The sequence below is a fragment of the Euprymna scolopes genome, chromosome 1 (genome assembly GCF_053919585.1).
Source record: "Euprymna scolopes isolate OS-2025 chromosome 1, ASM5391958v1, whole genome shotgun sequence".
Classification (NCBI taxonomy): Eukaryota; Metazoa; Mollusca; class Cephalopoda; order Sepiida; family Sepiolidae; genus Euprymna; species Euprymna scolopes.
The window spans coordinates 100631614-100647728 of NC_136482.1; the positions used below are offsets into that span (position 1 = coordinate 100631614).

Below are 16115 nucleotides of genomic sequence, written 5' to 3' on the forward strand. Positions count from 1 at the left end.
TGCATGGGAAAAATTACATTAACAAAGTAGAAGCAATTGATTAATTTAAAAGAAACGGCCTACAAAAGTTGATACAGGATAACGAACGAAAATAGTATATATTTGTCAATGGTTATGAAGAGGGCGAGGAATTAAATTCAGAAAAATAATAGTAACAAAAATGATACTTGAAAAAGTTAAATTAAAAATTAAAGCATAACATACCGTGTTTAAAACATTCAAAATATTTTTTAATGTTTCATCAAGAAACCTTTTCTATTATTATTTTTTTTTCTGCAATAAATATAAAACAAAAGTCAATAAAATAAAAATCGACACTTGTAAACTACTCGGGTGGATTCACTTTTTTGGTTTTCTGTTTGGGCATGGAAAGTGCATAACAGGGGCAGACAAATGCAATTTCAGGACCGAATCGAAAATGCGTGTTTGATTAATGCAAAAAAGTTTTTACTTTATTATGACGATTTAAAATTTTCAAAGAAAAAATAGTTTACTCCAAATTCACACGCATTTATTATAAATAGGCACGGCCAAAACGGAAGTAGGGAGTAAGTATTTTTAACGGAGTCTCTCTTTAAAAAAGCTACCAAAAATCAAGTAATTAATTAAATCCAATCAATACGAAATTTTCGGCGATTATTAAGAGAAGAATGAACTTTATAACGGTATACTTTTTTTTTTTTCATAATCAATATATATATATATATATATATATATATATATATATATGCCTACAAATCTCCCTTCTTTATTTGTGGGTATAAATGTGCTTAAAATCATCAGCTGAACAAAATGTATTGTATTGTGAGGAGGGTAAGGATTGTAAATAAAATAAAATAACTGTGCATAAGGCTGAAAATCCGAATTTTGAATATGTTTAATTTTTTTTTTTTAATTTTTTTTTTTTTTGTGTTTGGAAGTGTGAAATTCGTTGAATATGTTAATAACTATCATTATTTTTCAGATTAACAAAAAAAAATCATTATTTTTTACGAAAAATACTACTTTTAAATCTTTGAAAAATAAATTACTTTTCTTTTAGTGAGCCCAATATTGCCAATATACTATTATATGCTTTGAAGAATCGATACCCCTCAAAAAATTTAATGGGTAAATAGTTGCGCATTTTGCTAAAAATACAATAATTTCTTTCAGCAATTTGTTACGTGTCATTTTTTTTTTTTTTTTTTTAAATCTACGGAAGACCATACGGCTTAAAAACAGTTGCTCTGTATTTACAAACAGTTGTTTCCTCCCCCTTTTCCAAAATTATGTCGAAGTCTGCCGCTGATGATGCTGTGACTTGCACTTGACTTCGTTAAAAATGTGGGGACTTGCATCTAACCACACTATCGTCCTGATGACAAGACAGGGTCAGGACGATCAAGCGTGATAGTTGTTGTCTCAAACAAATACGGCGCCTAGTATTCCCAAAATGGTCACCCATTTGGTACTGACCAGCCTCATCATTGCCTAACTTCGAGGGTAATGTAGGTAACATTATATATATATATAGCCAGTAGAGTTTAGTTTCCTAGAAGTACAATCCAATGAAACAACATGTGTCTACCAAAGAGTGCTCAATGAGTGAACAGAGCAGGTATATTAAATTTATTTATACAAACATTAATGGCTACATATGTGCATACATGTTTCTGTAATCACCCGCGTTGGGGGATTACGTCTTCAGGCCAAGAATTACCGTCGAAAACTGATCCGACGGTAATTCTTGGCCTGAAGACGTAATCCCCCAACGCGGGTGATTACAGAAACATGTATGCACATATGTAGCCATTAATGTTTGTATAAATAAATTATATATATATAATATAATATAATATAAAATGTATCGTTTATAAAAAAAGATTAAACCTTTATTTTTCATTTAATCGTCAAAACAAACGCTAGGACTAAATTAACTTATTTTGTCTTGTAAAGCCTATGATAGTTTCTTTAAAAGCAACGTTCAATTTTAGATTTTTTAATTTCGCCACACAATATTTATATATTGAGATAAAAGATCAAATTTATTTTTTCATATTCTCATAGCAAATCATCTTAAATCTAGATGAAAAATAAAAACATTAATTGATTCAAAAACCTTTTTAAAAAAATATTTAAATTTGTTAGCCATCAAGACAAAAGTCGCGGTGAGTGGTATTTTTTTTTTTTATTTTTTTTTTTTGAAAATTTAAAATTCTATTAAAAATAGAAAAAGTTTTATATCATTCTGTTTTTCATATAAAATTCAGGCTTTTATTTTTCTGGGGGAAAAAATTGCTCAAGAATAATGAATTTTAATTCGCTCCCCCCCCCCTCTCCATTTTTTAGTCCTGCCTAATTAAAAATAATGTCTATTTTGTTATAAAAAAAAAAAAAAAAAAATTGTGCTAGTTAGTTATGGCCCATAATAATAAAAGCGGAATTTTTTTATCCCTATAGTAAATAAAAACTTGTAAAATAAAATTGATTCATTGTAATTTTTGCTGTATTCAAGATTATAAAAAAAATCTCTCCATTATTTTTTCCTTTCCTGTAAAACTGGTAATTTTTTTTTAAATAATTCTCCAAAAACCTAAAAACGGAAAAAATGGAACCCAATATTATTTCTACATATTTTGACGTAAACAACAGAAACAAAGCGATTTTTAAATTCTCTCAAAAATAAAATAATTGATCAGTTTCGTTGATTTTTTTTAGACTTCTTTCCTATATTATTAATTTTCAATATCGTAATTTGTAGCCCACAAAAAAGTAATATTTAAATCATTTTTTTTTATTAAATTCCTCTTTATCCTAGGAAATATCTATTTTTTAATTCCTAAAACTAAGCTTTTGTTAAATTTTAACTAAATCCTTAAATTAATCTTATTGGAAACTTATTTTTGAAAAAAAAAAAAATAACTTACAGCCATTGAATTATAAGTAGTTTGCCATACTTATAGGTAAATGTGCACTGAACAGATACCATAATACTTATAGGTTAAATTCACATTTTGATATATCTTATACTTTACATGCAAAAAAAAAAAAAAAAAAAAAAAAAAAAAAACAATTGGGACGATGAAAACATACACAGTAAAACAATACGTTTCATTGTTGCGTTGATTATTTGTAACGCAAATTAAAAAAACATTTTCGGAGTTATTTATGTTGGTAGTATAGAAGAAAATGTATGAATGTTTTTTAAGAAAGGTTATTAAAAAATGGAGAATAAATTTAAAAAAAAAAAAAAAAAAAAAAGGAAAGCGGGGGTAAATCGCCATTGTAAAATGCTCGTATGATTGTCAACGGGTTAAAGTAGATTTATTTGTAAGAAAATTGCGTTAACATAACTTCAACGTAATACGGAAATGAACGATGTAAAAAAAAAAAAAATGCAGAAAGTATTGTTTATTTGGAAAATTTAAACACGAAAAAAAAAAACAATTGGGACACTGAAAACATACACAGTAAAACAATACATTTTATTGTCGCGTTGATTATTTGTTTATGAACGCATGCGCAACCAGAAGTCGTAAACCGGATGCTGAGTTACAACACCTGTTACAAGGTCATTTAAGTTTTATAATTATATAGATTAACACATTGTAAAACAAAGAAATTTAATTAATTCTTAAATCATAATTGTTTCAGTTTCTTGGGTTAGAAATTATATTTTTGTTCTGACGAAAGAAACGAGCAACTCTACAATTTTCATCAGCAAAGTGTGAACAGATTACAGTATGATCAGTTTTCCATAGAAAAAATTATTTACATTCAATTTCTAAATATATCTTAATTATTCACTATTCAAAAACAGCATCGATTAAAAAAAGATTTTTTTTAAATTATTAACAGTAAGATTGTCTATTTATTCACAATAAGTTTTAAGACCGGATCTATTTTTTTTTTCCCACAAACCTTGAAAATTTTAATCATTAAAAAGACAAAAAAGAAATAATTTTGGAAAATGTTTGAAATTACACAAGTAAAAACTGTCAAATGTAAATAATTTAAAAAAATTTTGTAAAACTTAAATAATTTTAATATATTTTCAAACTTCTTTTTCCTTGAAAAATCGTATAAATCGGCAATAGTTGACCCAAAATTAAATATATTTTATTTCAGTATATTTTAATATGTTAAAAAAAAAAAAAAAGTGTAAATACCCACCCCCACCCCCACCAAAAAAAAATTCTGATAAGATCACGTTGGGAGGAGGGGGGGGGGGCAAAATATGATAATTGTTTTTGTATATTTTATTTCAGTTTTATATATTCTTCAGCATTTTTTTTTTTTTTTTTTTTTTTTTTTTTTAAGTCTTTGAAAAATTAACAAAATTGGTCAATTATTTGATTTTTGAAAGAATTTTTAAAATTACATGTTCATTATTTACGTCAAAATAGAACTATGCGGTTTCATTTTTCACATTTTAGCTTTTGGAGAAAATTTGTGAAAATTCACCGGTTTTACAGAGGAAAAATAAGATTTTAAAAAATTTTCTCTTCTTGAAAATACTGCAAAAACTACAATGAATCAATTTATTTTACAAGTTTTATTGTTATTTGTTATGGGGGATTGAAAATTCCACCTTTACTAGGGTCATACTTAATTTAAGGATTTAGTTAAAGTTTAAATAATGCTGCTTAGTTTTAAGAATTAAAAATTAATATTTCCTAGAAAAAAGAGGAATTTAATAGAAATAATTTAAATATTACTTTATATTGAAAATTAATAAATTGTTATCAACAAGGAAACGTTGTCATTTACGGCCGTTTATAGATACCGAAAGTTGTTTTAGGTATTTGCTTAAATATAAGTCGTTTTGCATATATACACCTATATGTCTTTCTCATAATATTTCAAGCCAAAGATAAGATTTTTACCGTTATATTTCACTTGACTAATGATTGAACCAAAACTTTAACAAGGTATAATATATATTTGTACCGACTTTTTTCCTATATTTTTAATGCTGAATTTGGCTGTTTATTTTTAAATTTGTTGCCATTGTAATTTTTTGTCAATTTTTAAGGTTTTGTCAATTTGCGATGTTCAAATCAAATTTCACCGTTTTTATGGAGTGTAAAATAAATCCTGATCCTTCTTCAATATAGAGTAAAAATTACAATGAAATTATTTCATTTTACTAGTTTTTACTTGTATTTTTTGTTTATGGGTATCAAAAATTAGTGTCATACCTAGTGTTATTCTAAGTTTCTTATATTTATTTTACTTCCAGAATTGTGTTTATGTCCATGTTTTATTAAAAACTATGCCCCCCTCCCTCATAAAAAATTAAACTACAGTTGTTGTTGTTGATGGCCAATCACCAACATCCTAATGTTAACAGCTTTCAGAATAGACACCCCTAACCTCCTCATGTTAAGAATGTTGTATGGAATAGACATACCCAACCGTTCAGAATAGACACCCCATTTTATGAGGAGGGGGGGTCAAAGTATTTGCTCAAAGTTTAACCTTGATATATGTTGTCAGCATACCCATCCACAAAGACTATAAACCATAAAAAAAGGGGGGGGGGGTAGTGTTGTGCGGAGAAAAGTAGACTTGTTTGTTATTATATCTCAAACTACCTGTGTTATTCCACATAGTCTAGAACCTATAGAAGTCGTCAGTGTAAAGGAAATTGTGTAGGTGGAGCTAAGGTAAAAAAAAAAAAAAAAATTAATGTCTGAGCAGTGTCAAAAAAGAGTCCTGAAGAAGGGAACAAAAAAAAAAAATTATAGTACAAAAACAAACAATATATAACAAAAATGTCTATCCTTTAGCAATGTAATGAAGGGGAAATTTGTACTTTAGTGGCGTAAATTATTTGACAGACATAAAAAATTTTTTAAAAAAACTAGCGTAAATGTAGTCAGATAGAAACTGAATAAAAATTAATGAAAATGAGAATTTTTCTGGATGTAATTCAGGTTTTGAGTGTAAAAATGTGTTTTATCTATAATATAAACCTCACCTGTTTGTTTAAATGTATGTATGTAACTGGGCACTTTTCTACAAGGAGTGGTTGCTTTTTTCGCAGATATTTTCGAAAGTCATCCCCTCTATTCGATTGACTAGCCTTAATTTAAACCTCCGCCACTTCCGATTTAGCGATGGACACAATGACAAAGACATTACTTATTTTCCACATTCTTTTCCTCCTTCGTGGTACAGGTTCGAGCCTGCCTGCCTACTACTACTTTTTTTTTTTTGCTCAACACACACTTCTAAATACCCGGGCAATGCTAAGCACCCAAGCTAGTATAAAAAGAAATAGTTTTTATGATTTGTTAGTATGTCAACAAAGCATCCACAGTAGTATTAAATAATATAAAAAGGCAGAAAAATAGAATCAAAAACACCCCCCTAAAAACAAAATAAAAAGAAAATAGGATTGTGTAAGGGTTTAGAAGGCACTCCAAAATCGAGGAATAATTGTTTTCTTAGAATTGTTATTAGAAAATACCAACAATTTTAACAAGACAAAATAAAACATTAATTATCTGAACATTTAAGAAAATTAAAGTTGTTATATGGAATTCAGTTTTTATTTTTTTATTTTTTGGAAAACCATTTTTTTTTAATGAAATATAAAATTTTCGTAATAAAGTCAAAATTCCTAAATGAATTCGTTTTGTAAGGGAAAAAAAAAATCTGAATTTCTGTTCTGAAATTCCCCCCCCCCACATCAAAGACTTTCAAAATGAAAACAAAAAAAAAAAAAAAAACTGTCCCCAGAACAAGTGCCGTTCTATGAATCCAAATCCTATAATGACAATGGACAATTAAGAACTAGAAACTATCAGAAATAGCCGATGAAAACTGTTAACTAACTTTTGTACTTTCTGACTGATAGCAACTACAATCTATAATACTAAAAATATGAAATTTTTATTATACAAAAAAAAAAGGTATTATTTTAGATTAACACTTTCGGCTACCTCCTCACCCAAATTTGATTATACTTTTTATTTTAGGTGATACGTGTGAACACTGAAAAACTTGACTCAGTTTCGCATACAAATTTAATGTAAAATGATTCCTGCCTGACAATCTTAGCGTTTTAAGACAGTTAAAATTCTTTTTCTTCTACGAGCGATAAATTCTTTGTGTGTATTTTTTGGGGGGAGGGGGAATTTTTAATCTATTACATGTTTTGACCATGACCTTACCAGATCAGTGGTAAATAGAAAAAAATAAAAATAATTAACAGCTGTCTCGAAAATGGAGAATCATTTTACACTAAATTATAAAATTCAGTTTTATAAATACATAAAAATAATCTGGTTTGAATTTTAAATGCTAAATGTACATTTTTACATGTCAATTACATGTAATAAACTTCAGCTTAAATTGCTAGCTAGAAAATCACAGTGGGCTAAAGGTGGAAATAGGCCAAAATCCAAAGTCTTCAAGCAGCCTTTTGATCAGTTTATCTTTAGAGAGTATAAAATTTGTGATCAAATGCCATAAAAATGAGATCTTTACCTTAAGTATTTCTCAAGTTGTGGCATTTTTAATTTGGCAGATGCAACAAAAAATTTTGGATTTTAATTTTTTATCTTAAAATTTTTTGTTAGATCACCATATTTTGAAAATTGGAACAATGAAGTCCCAAATGTGTTATAAGGTCACTTTAAACTTACATATGGACTAATAAACAATTCTAGTTGGTGTCCATATCACTCTAATCCTGCAGTTTTTGAGTATTTTTCTTTTTTAAAACTACTTATTTTTAATAAATTCACACCAAAAATGTACAATCAGGATTTTTAATGTCAAATTTTATCTTCCAAGAAAAAAAAGGCCAAAAACCGGGGTTAAACCATATATGATCCGGAAAGCTCTTTTAAAGCACTATATGATCAGTTTGAAATACTTTTGTGCCAGTTCCCGGTTTAGAAAATATATTGAGATTAAAAACATGAGTATTTTCAAGTTTTAGTGATTTGTTCGCCAATTTCATCATTTTTCGAGAATATGCATCCATATTGATGAAGCTCAATGTTATGCTGGATCACCTGTTTTCATTTCTTTTGTTTTGCAAATGGTAAACTAGCAGTTAGGCACCCTCTAGAACCTTTTTCCTTTCAAAATCAGCTGTAAATGACTTCAGAAATACTAAAAAGTTATGACTTTTGCTGGGTTTTGGGTAAAAAAATTTTTAAATTAAGTTACAGCTGCAAAAATTATGGATAAACATCTAATCCCTGATGATTGCCTTTGCAATACACTGGTTAATTGTATATAAGGTTTTACGCAAATTTAACAAGTCCCCTAACTGAAACATGGGCCTAAAACACAAATACAATAAATCTCTATGCAGAGTATTGCCCTCTATTCACCTAACTAGAGAAACATGTTTGAACATTTGAAATACATCCAGACAAAGAAAGGATGATAAAACAAAAAAACATCGATGTACAGTTTTATTACAAGTAAAAAACTGAACAAGGTCTTATAAATCCATGTTTTTATTCAAGTAGAGGCTGAAAAAGTGCTTCTTCTATGTAGAGCAAGAGGTCTTTCTTTGATATGGCGCTCTGGACTATAGCGTGTTGAGTGCCCTCTCACTTGACACTTTACAGTAGGCCTTTCCTTTTACTCTCTCGAAATTAACAATTAGATCAGATTCTAGCCATAATCTGTTGAGGGTATCCTCAAGGTTACTCTGCTGCTTGATTCTCCTTGAGAGTTTGGTTCGAATACCACAGAGAATCTTGTTATTCCCCTTTAAACCAGATTCATCCAGGGATCTCAAACCAAAGCCCTCGTTCAACATCAGCTCCCATGAATGTGTCAAAACTTTATGAAGTGATGGTGTGATATTAATCCAAGGACCAGGTAAATTGCTATTAATCTCTTGGAAACTCACTCAAGCGAAAAATATTCAGATCAATACAAACTGCTTGTATGCCTAAATGTTGATCTTTTTCTTTGAGCTCATGATCTGCAAAATTACCGACAATTTTACGTCAAACTCCGACATCTGATGTAGGTAGCGATCAGACAAAGTTGGTATCATACTGGAACAAGTAGTGCTACAATGCAACAATCTTCTAGCTGTATTACCGGTAGTGGTGTTGCCACTCTGCCCAGTTGAATCAGCAAAGTCCCATCGAATTCCTCCCAAATTTAGAAGAAGAAACTGCTGCAGTTCCTCTTTCAACCTTTTGAGGAACAGATTGCTGTTTGCCTTAGCCTCAGTCCATTCAAATACACCAGCATGAATATGAACTATGCATTGCATGAACATATCAGGGCACCTGAGCAAAGCATGCAATACCTGTATTGAGTGAGCTTCGTTTGCAGCAATTGGGCTAGTTGTAATGCCAATGCGAATTTGGTAGTCATTCTTCTGCTTATGAATTGTGCCATCATCAGACTTTAATTCATTGAAAATATTGTGAAGATTTTCAACACTTCTCATAATCTCAATCCCTGACTGAATGAGCAGTTGGTCAAAGAGGTCAGTTTTTGTGAACTCGCACAGGTCGCAGTATGCACCACCAAGCCCTAGGTATAAATTTGATGCCTTGCGATCCATCATGTAGGATGCACACGTTGCTTTGACTTTGATCCGTTTTGACTTCACATTCAAAACAAATCCATCATCCTTTGCTGTTCCAATATCCTCACTGAATATCGCTTATGACAAGGACGGTGACGTTTCCTTACCAGTTTGAGTCATCAAAGCCTGTTGTGTCTTGTGTGTATTTGGCATACTTTGTGTCCAAACTGCAACTCCATTGTCGCGCTTGAGCTCAAGCGGACAAAACATTGAATGAATCAGGTTGTTAGTCTGTTTATTCTTCTTCCGTTTCTACAGAGAGTTTTTTTTATTGCTTGTATCATTGTCCCACAAATCCTTACCCAAATTCCTAACGTCCTTTTTATCAATACATCTAGTCAACAACAACCCCAAAACTCTAGATTCAGTGACATCTTCCTCTTTTGCTAATGCCTGCACTTGCTTCCATAGATCATCAGTTCAAGTTTTCAGACGTTTCCTGCTTCCAAGCTCATCTAATGACTTCCTCTTATTGCTCTTCCCCTGATCCTCATATGATGGAATTGACAATACAGTCTCCTCTTTCGCGAAACCAGCAAGTTCTTTCCAATCTACCTTAATGTGTTTTTCATGGAATTGACATTTCTTTCTTGTATGGTAGTTCTTTAAACATGGTCTCAGTAAATTTCGTTGAGCAGCAGTTAACTCAACATTGTATGATTACTGGAAGAGTTCAACAAGTCTCTTTAGATCAGTCTTGGCTTTAGATTTTTGGTCTTCCTCAATCAATATCTTGAATACATCCAATTCAGTAACAGACAGTCATCTTTCATAATTTCTACACTGAAATGAAAAATGACACAATATGTCACACAAGTGAACTTAATAAAATACACACACTTCGTCTGGATTATAAATTTGCTTTCTCTCGAGTGCCACCAAACTTTCTATTTATATGTCAATGTAAATATCCTAATTGAGAGCTTATTCAGATAAATGTGCAGTGGAATTTCCATAGAGATGGCATATCACCATGGAATTACATCTTTAAGCACCTTATGGAACTCAAAAGATAATGACAATCTTAGTCAAAAAAAAACTAGAAATGCGTAAATGATCATTAAATCGCCCCACCCCCAGGCCGGCCCACTCTCCTAATTCTAGTGACTCATATTGGTAATGCTGAAACAAAAGTGTTATGACCAAAAAACCTTTCCAACCACATGCAGGTTTTTTACCTCAAAAACACATTAAACACAAAACAAACAAGCATAGTAAGCACACCGCTTGCAAATCCCAAACACAGAAACAAATTTGGAATGTCTATCAATTTCTGTGGTGGCAGGGAAAAAAGTACTTGTAAATTACTGAGTAAAGAACACACAATCGGATTGCAAAACGGCTGCACAATGGAGTGTGCTGGCTGATCATCAAGTGGTCAATCAAGTGGTGCTGCTACTATGAAATTATGTGTACATTCTTAAAAAAAAACTGAAAATTATTGGCATGTCAATCTGAGACGTGGGGTCATGAAAATAAATATACTTTGATTTCTGTTCTATGCTTGAAATAGACATCAAAAATGGATTCCTTGTCAAATTTTACTATAATAACTGTTCCTAGTCAATTTATATTTGTATTTAATGAATCAAAAGCGAATTTCCTCAAAATCGGTTGTTTAGCCCACTGTGCAAATTGTACTCTACATTGCTTTACTGCTTTAATAACTTTATTAAACACTTCTTTGAATGGTTCAGGTGACATCTTGGTAGTTAATATTTGTTGATGAATCATGCAGTGAGTCCCAATTAATCTGTAGTCAGTTTTTAAACTAAAAATTGGAGGCTAAACTTAGAGCTGAACATTGCAGCCGCCCCATCAGTAACTCTGCACAATTTCTCCCATTCGACCGAATGTTCCTTGAAGAGACCCTCAATTAAATAAAAAATATCAGCAGCAGTAGTTGAAGTTTGCAAAGGCAAACAAAAAAAATCGTCTTTGCTTTTTTTCATTTTTATAAGAAATATACACAAGTTGTGAAAAGCTATGTGCTGAACAGCCCATTTAGAGTTTTTTTAATTCTTGAATAATTTGACAGAAAATATCCCCGGACGTATCGGTTATCCTTAGTTTTACTGTATTGCTGGACATGGATAGAGACAATAATTTATTTACTGCTTCAGGACAGATCATGAAATGTACAATATCTTTGGTGCATGAAAAAACAAGATTCTCAGTAATTGTGTGCGCTTATTTAGCATGTGCTATTTTTAATGCAACCGGCGGCTAAAGTTTTGTTTTGAAATAATCTATTACTATGAAGCCAGCAGCTTTTGACACCAAGAATGCTTTAAAAAAGTCAATACTATCTTTTAAATCAGAGTGCTTAGTTTGGAGATGTTTAGGTGGTTTCATTGATTCCTGAACAAGAACTTCCAAACATACTACACACTATAGTCTTTCCACACCTGATATAACTGTCAGTGAATCCTCACTTCAAGAAATCATCGCTGTACTTTCTTTTTCTTACGGCTATTTTTAATGAGTTAAGAGTCACTTAAGTAAGCGGGAGGAGAGATACAGATAGCACAAACAAAACAAATCCAAAATAAACAAAGGCAAAAGGCAAGTAGACCAGAGAAAGGCAAAACCATGGGAGGGAAACAAAAAGGAAGTAAGGAATGGTGGCTACCTGTTATCATCGCCTGTGCAATAATTCTCTTAGTCTTTTTTTTTCTTCTCTCTCTATTCCTCTTTCCCAAATCTGTTGCAGAAGGCAACAATACTCAATATATGGGCACATCATAATACTGCAGCAATATTCCCAACAGACATATTACATGTAATAAAGTCAACTCAATTTCCTCTACACATGGAAAAATACCTAACCTGTCATAAAAGAAAGCAACGACACCAACAAGCAAATCTACTTTTGCACTTTTCTGCCCTTGGAAAATGTTTTATACATTAAATAGTAAACCAAAATCTTGCCTTTGTACCAATGTTTTTCACAGTATTTTATATAATACTCACATTTGGTTCAAAATCAATTGGCGACCCTATAGCATTGGAATCGGGAACGACTGACATACAAACTTTTAGAAGTACAATAGGGCCATTCCATGTCACGTGGGTAACAGTTCGAAAGGGTTTTCAGTGATAAAATTTATTGAAAAAAAAAAAAAAAAAAAAATCACCCTTATAATACTTTACTCTTCTTTTTGGCTTATTTAGTCTTAAGGCATTATTCTTTCATGTAGAACATAAAAAAAACCCATACCTATGACCATTTTTTTTTAATAATGGTCTTGTTTCTAACGTCACATGCATTACATTCAGCTAGAAAGGATATTTTAAACATTGTTAAACAATATATAAACTTTGTGAATCATGCCTTTATTTTTTTATAAAAGTGTGTTTTTCTAAATTTTTATGGAGTCTTCTAATTATTACAATAGTCTTTTAGTAAATTTTTATTCATTGAACCTCGAGAATTAAGGTATTTGTTGTCACGTGTTAAACCTTAGCGTCACGTGCGTTACCCATGCAAAATCTCATCAATTTCAAAGTTCTGTGAAGTGGGAAAATACTCAAATTTTGCAACCAATCAGAATAAAGTATTTTCTTCATCTTAGTTTTTGTCCTAAGTGAATTGGTCGTTTGGTTTGGACTGTACCATTCCTTAAAGTTTAGGCTTTATAGCATAAATAATTTTCATTGAAAAGATTTAAACATGCACAAGTTAGTGTAAAAACCTTTATTTTTGCATGTATGTATCATAAAAATATATGAAGTAGTTTTTTTGAAAACTGTTTGAACGAACACAGATATATAAGAATTTGAGTAAAAAATTTTCGGACAGCATTCATTTTTCAAGCAAGCACCAATAATCCACAAATTGGTGACCTAGTGTAAAAAATCGATAAGGTCAGCTTAGTTTTCCTAGCATTACAAGTGTATGCTGTATTTTCATGGACATCGGCAATATTACATACTTAATGTGCTTCAACAAGTCATATCTTTTTTATTTTTAGTCAATTTTTAGAAGAATTATATTGATAGAAAGAGAATAAAATAAGCATTCCAATGATGTTAATTTATTTTTCTTTTATGCATTCAATATTTTTATGCTCCAAATTAAAAATGAAAGAATGGTAAAAGATGACAACAAAAGGACAATTTTTTCAATGTTTACATTTTTATACGTTATGTTTGGATACATATGTGCGGGGTTAAATTTGATTGGATATGGCTGAAATTTTACAGGCTATATAAAACATAGAAGTCCATATCTACAGGACTTTGATTTTTTTTTTTACGAGCACAGGAAGCAAAGTTGTGACCCAGCAAAGTTGACAAAGAATATTTCAAAATTGATAAGCTAAATCGGCATATATCATCCATTTTCATAGAGATAATAGTTTCAGAATTATTTTTATGCATAATGTGTAAATATTTGATAATTATTAATTGCGCGGAATTTTCTTTAAAATGTTATCTTTTATAGAAATCAAATCTGCTTACAGAAAAACGGTCACTAAGTGCGTCATGCACTGAGCTGACTAAAGTATTCTCTTAACAATAGAAAACTATCTTACTAGACTAGTCATTTTTTATTCAGAGTTCGTCAATTAAAAAAAATTGTTTTCAAGTTTTTGCAAATTTGATTTCCAAACAATACTATTTTGTTGTTTTTAACGCTTTTAGTACATATGCACTAAAAGCGTTACAAAGCAACAAAATGTACTAAGTACATGCGTTTAACTTCTTATTTGTACTTAAGGTAGAATTGTGTTTTTTAGTGGAAAAAAAACAAATATATAACAAATAAAAAGGTACTTGTGCATTTATACTACCATGCTGAAATAACAGTATTTAGAAACCCATTCTTAACATGGGGAAGGAAAGGTGTTTTTTGTTAACTATTCTGTACTTTCACCTAACAATTAAAGAAAAGATATTGCGAAACTTGAATTTATTTTTAACTCATTGTCAAGACCATTTTTTCGAACCTGTAAAACAAACCATTTTTTTTTTGTTTTTTTTTTTTAACTGAGGATATCCAAATAATAATTAGACGGTTAGATAAAGAATTCATTGTGATACATTTTGTAAATTTTTACCTTGTTTCCACCTTCACATTTTTCTTTAAAATGACTACCTTTAAAGGTTTTCAGGTATGCTGAAAACGAATATCGCATTTAAATTTTCCGGAGAGTAGTTTTCTGGATATTAAGCGATGTTATTTCTTACGTTATTGCTGGTGGTCATCTTGGTATGCACGTTTGTGCATAGTTTCTTGGGGTTGCATTTGTGCATACCAAAATGGCCACCAGCAATAATGTAAGAAATAACATTGCTTAATATCCAGAAAACTACTTACTTGCAGAAAATTTAAATGCGATATTCGTTTCCAGCATACCCTAAAACCTATGGAAGTAATCATTTTAAATGTTAAGGTGGAAACAAGGTAAAAAAAAAAATTACCGTTTTTTTTTTTTTTTTTTTTTTTACATGGAGGGCACCACTTATCAAGGCCCAGAAGCCACTCGAGGATAAGAGTTATTTTTTTTTGTGTGTGTCTACAGTAATCAATGGGATAGTATCGTAGTAATAGTTAGTATAAGATTTGATACAGTGTCATTACTTAAGGAGGCGGTTCATCAGGAATTTGTTTGTGTTGGACTTGAAGACATCCAAGTTGAAGTTGGGAGGGAAACAGGCAAGCGGCAGAGTTCCACAGGTGTGCAGTTCTAAGAAAGAAGCTTTGTTCATGGAATCTACGTTTTGATTTAGGCACGGATAAAGAGTGGGGAAAATCATTGACAGTGGTTTCAGCTAATCAAGTGTTTTTCATGAAAGATTGGCAAGGGGGGACCAGAGAATGGAGCTCAGACGAGCACTTGCCATGGAAATAACGATAGAACAAAGATAGGCTGGCTACGTCTCTTCTGTCAGAGAGAGGTTGAAGGGAAGAGAAAAGGGCATCCCCACCAAACCACGAAGTCTATTTTGTACTCTGTCAAGGCAGGATAGGCTGTTTTTAGCAGCTCCTGCCCAGATGTGGCAGCAGTACTCCATCCTTGGACGTACTTGGCTTTTATACAGATAGAGAATTGCATCAGTAGTGAGATATCTTCTGGAGTGGTAGAAAGATCCCACCATTTTCCCAGCAACCTTGGCCACAGACTTGATGTAGGTATTCCATTTCAGATCAGGAGTAAAGGTCAAACCCAGAAGCTTATCAAAACATGGAGCCTCCCCTAAACGAGAGCCATTCATTTCAATCGATGCCAGATGGGGATCAGAGCGTTTATGATGTAATGATAGGAGCTTTTCTTTCTTTGTTTACATAATTGAATTTTCAGTAAAACAATAGAATAGAAATGACAAAAATTACCATCAACTGGTGAATATATAGTTGTTGCTTATCAGGATTCCTGGTATCCTGGTACTGTGAAAGTTACATTGAGGATTCATGTAGAGTACAATTTATGGTTGCATCTCAGAAAATAGGGGTATATTTTGGGCCAGATAGAGAGGATTTACAAAATTGAAAATTGGACTGGTCCCAAAATGCATAAGTTCTGGTCAACTATGGGAATTTCCATCT

The 16115-nt window shown here is 31.3% G+C and overlaps 1 protein-coding gene across 4 annotated transcripts in view; it reads right to left on the reverse strand.

The window, feature by feature from the left end:
- LOC145259833 (RNA-binding protein 39-like) overlaps positions 1-16115 on the reverse strand; it is a 138856-nt gene that overhangs the window by 93024 nt on the left and 29717 nt on the right. Inside the window, exon 1 of one of the 4 annotated variants that reach the window (XM_080117952.1) lies at positions 205-371. The exons of the other annotated variants lie outside the window; for them this stretch is intronic. The gene's annotated coding sequence lies outside the window, so the exon portion shown is untranslated. Of the gene's footprint in view, positions 1-204; positions 372-16115 lie in introns of those variants that run through there. 4 annotated transcript variants of the gene reach the window in all.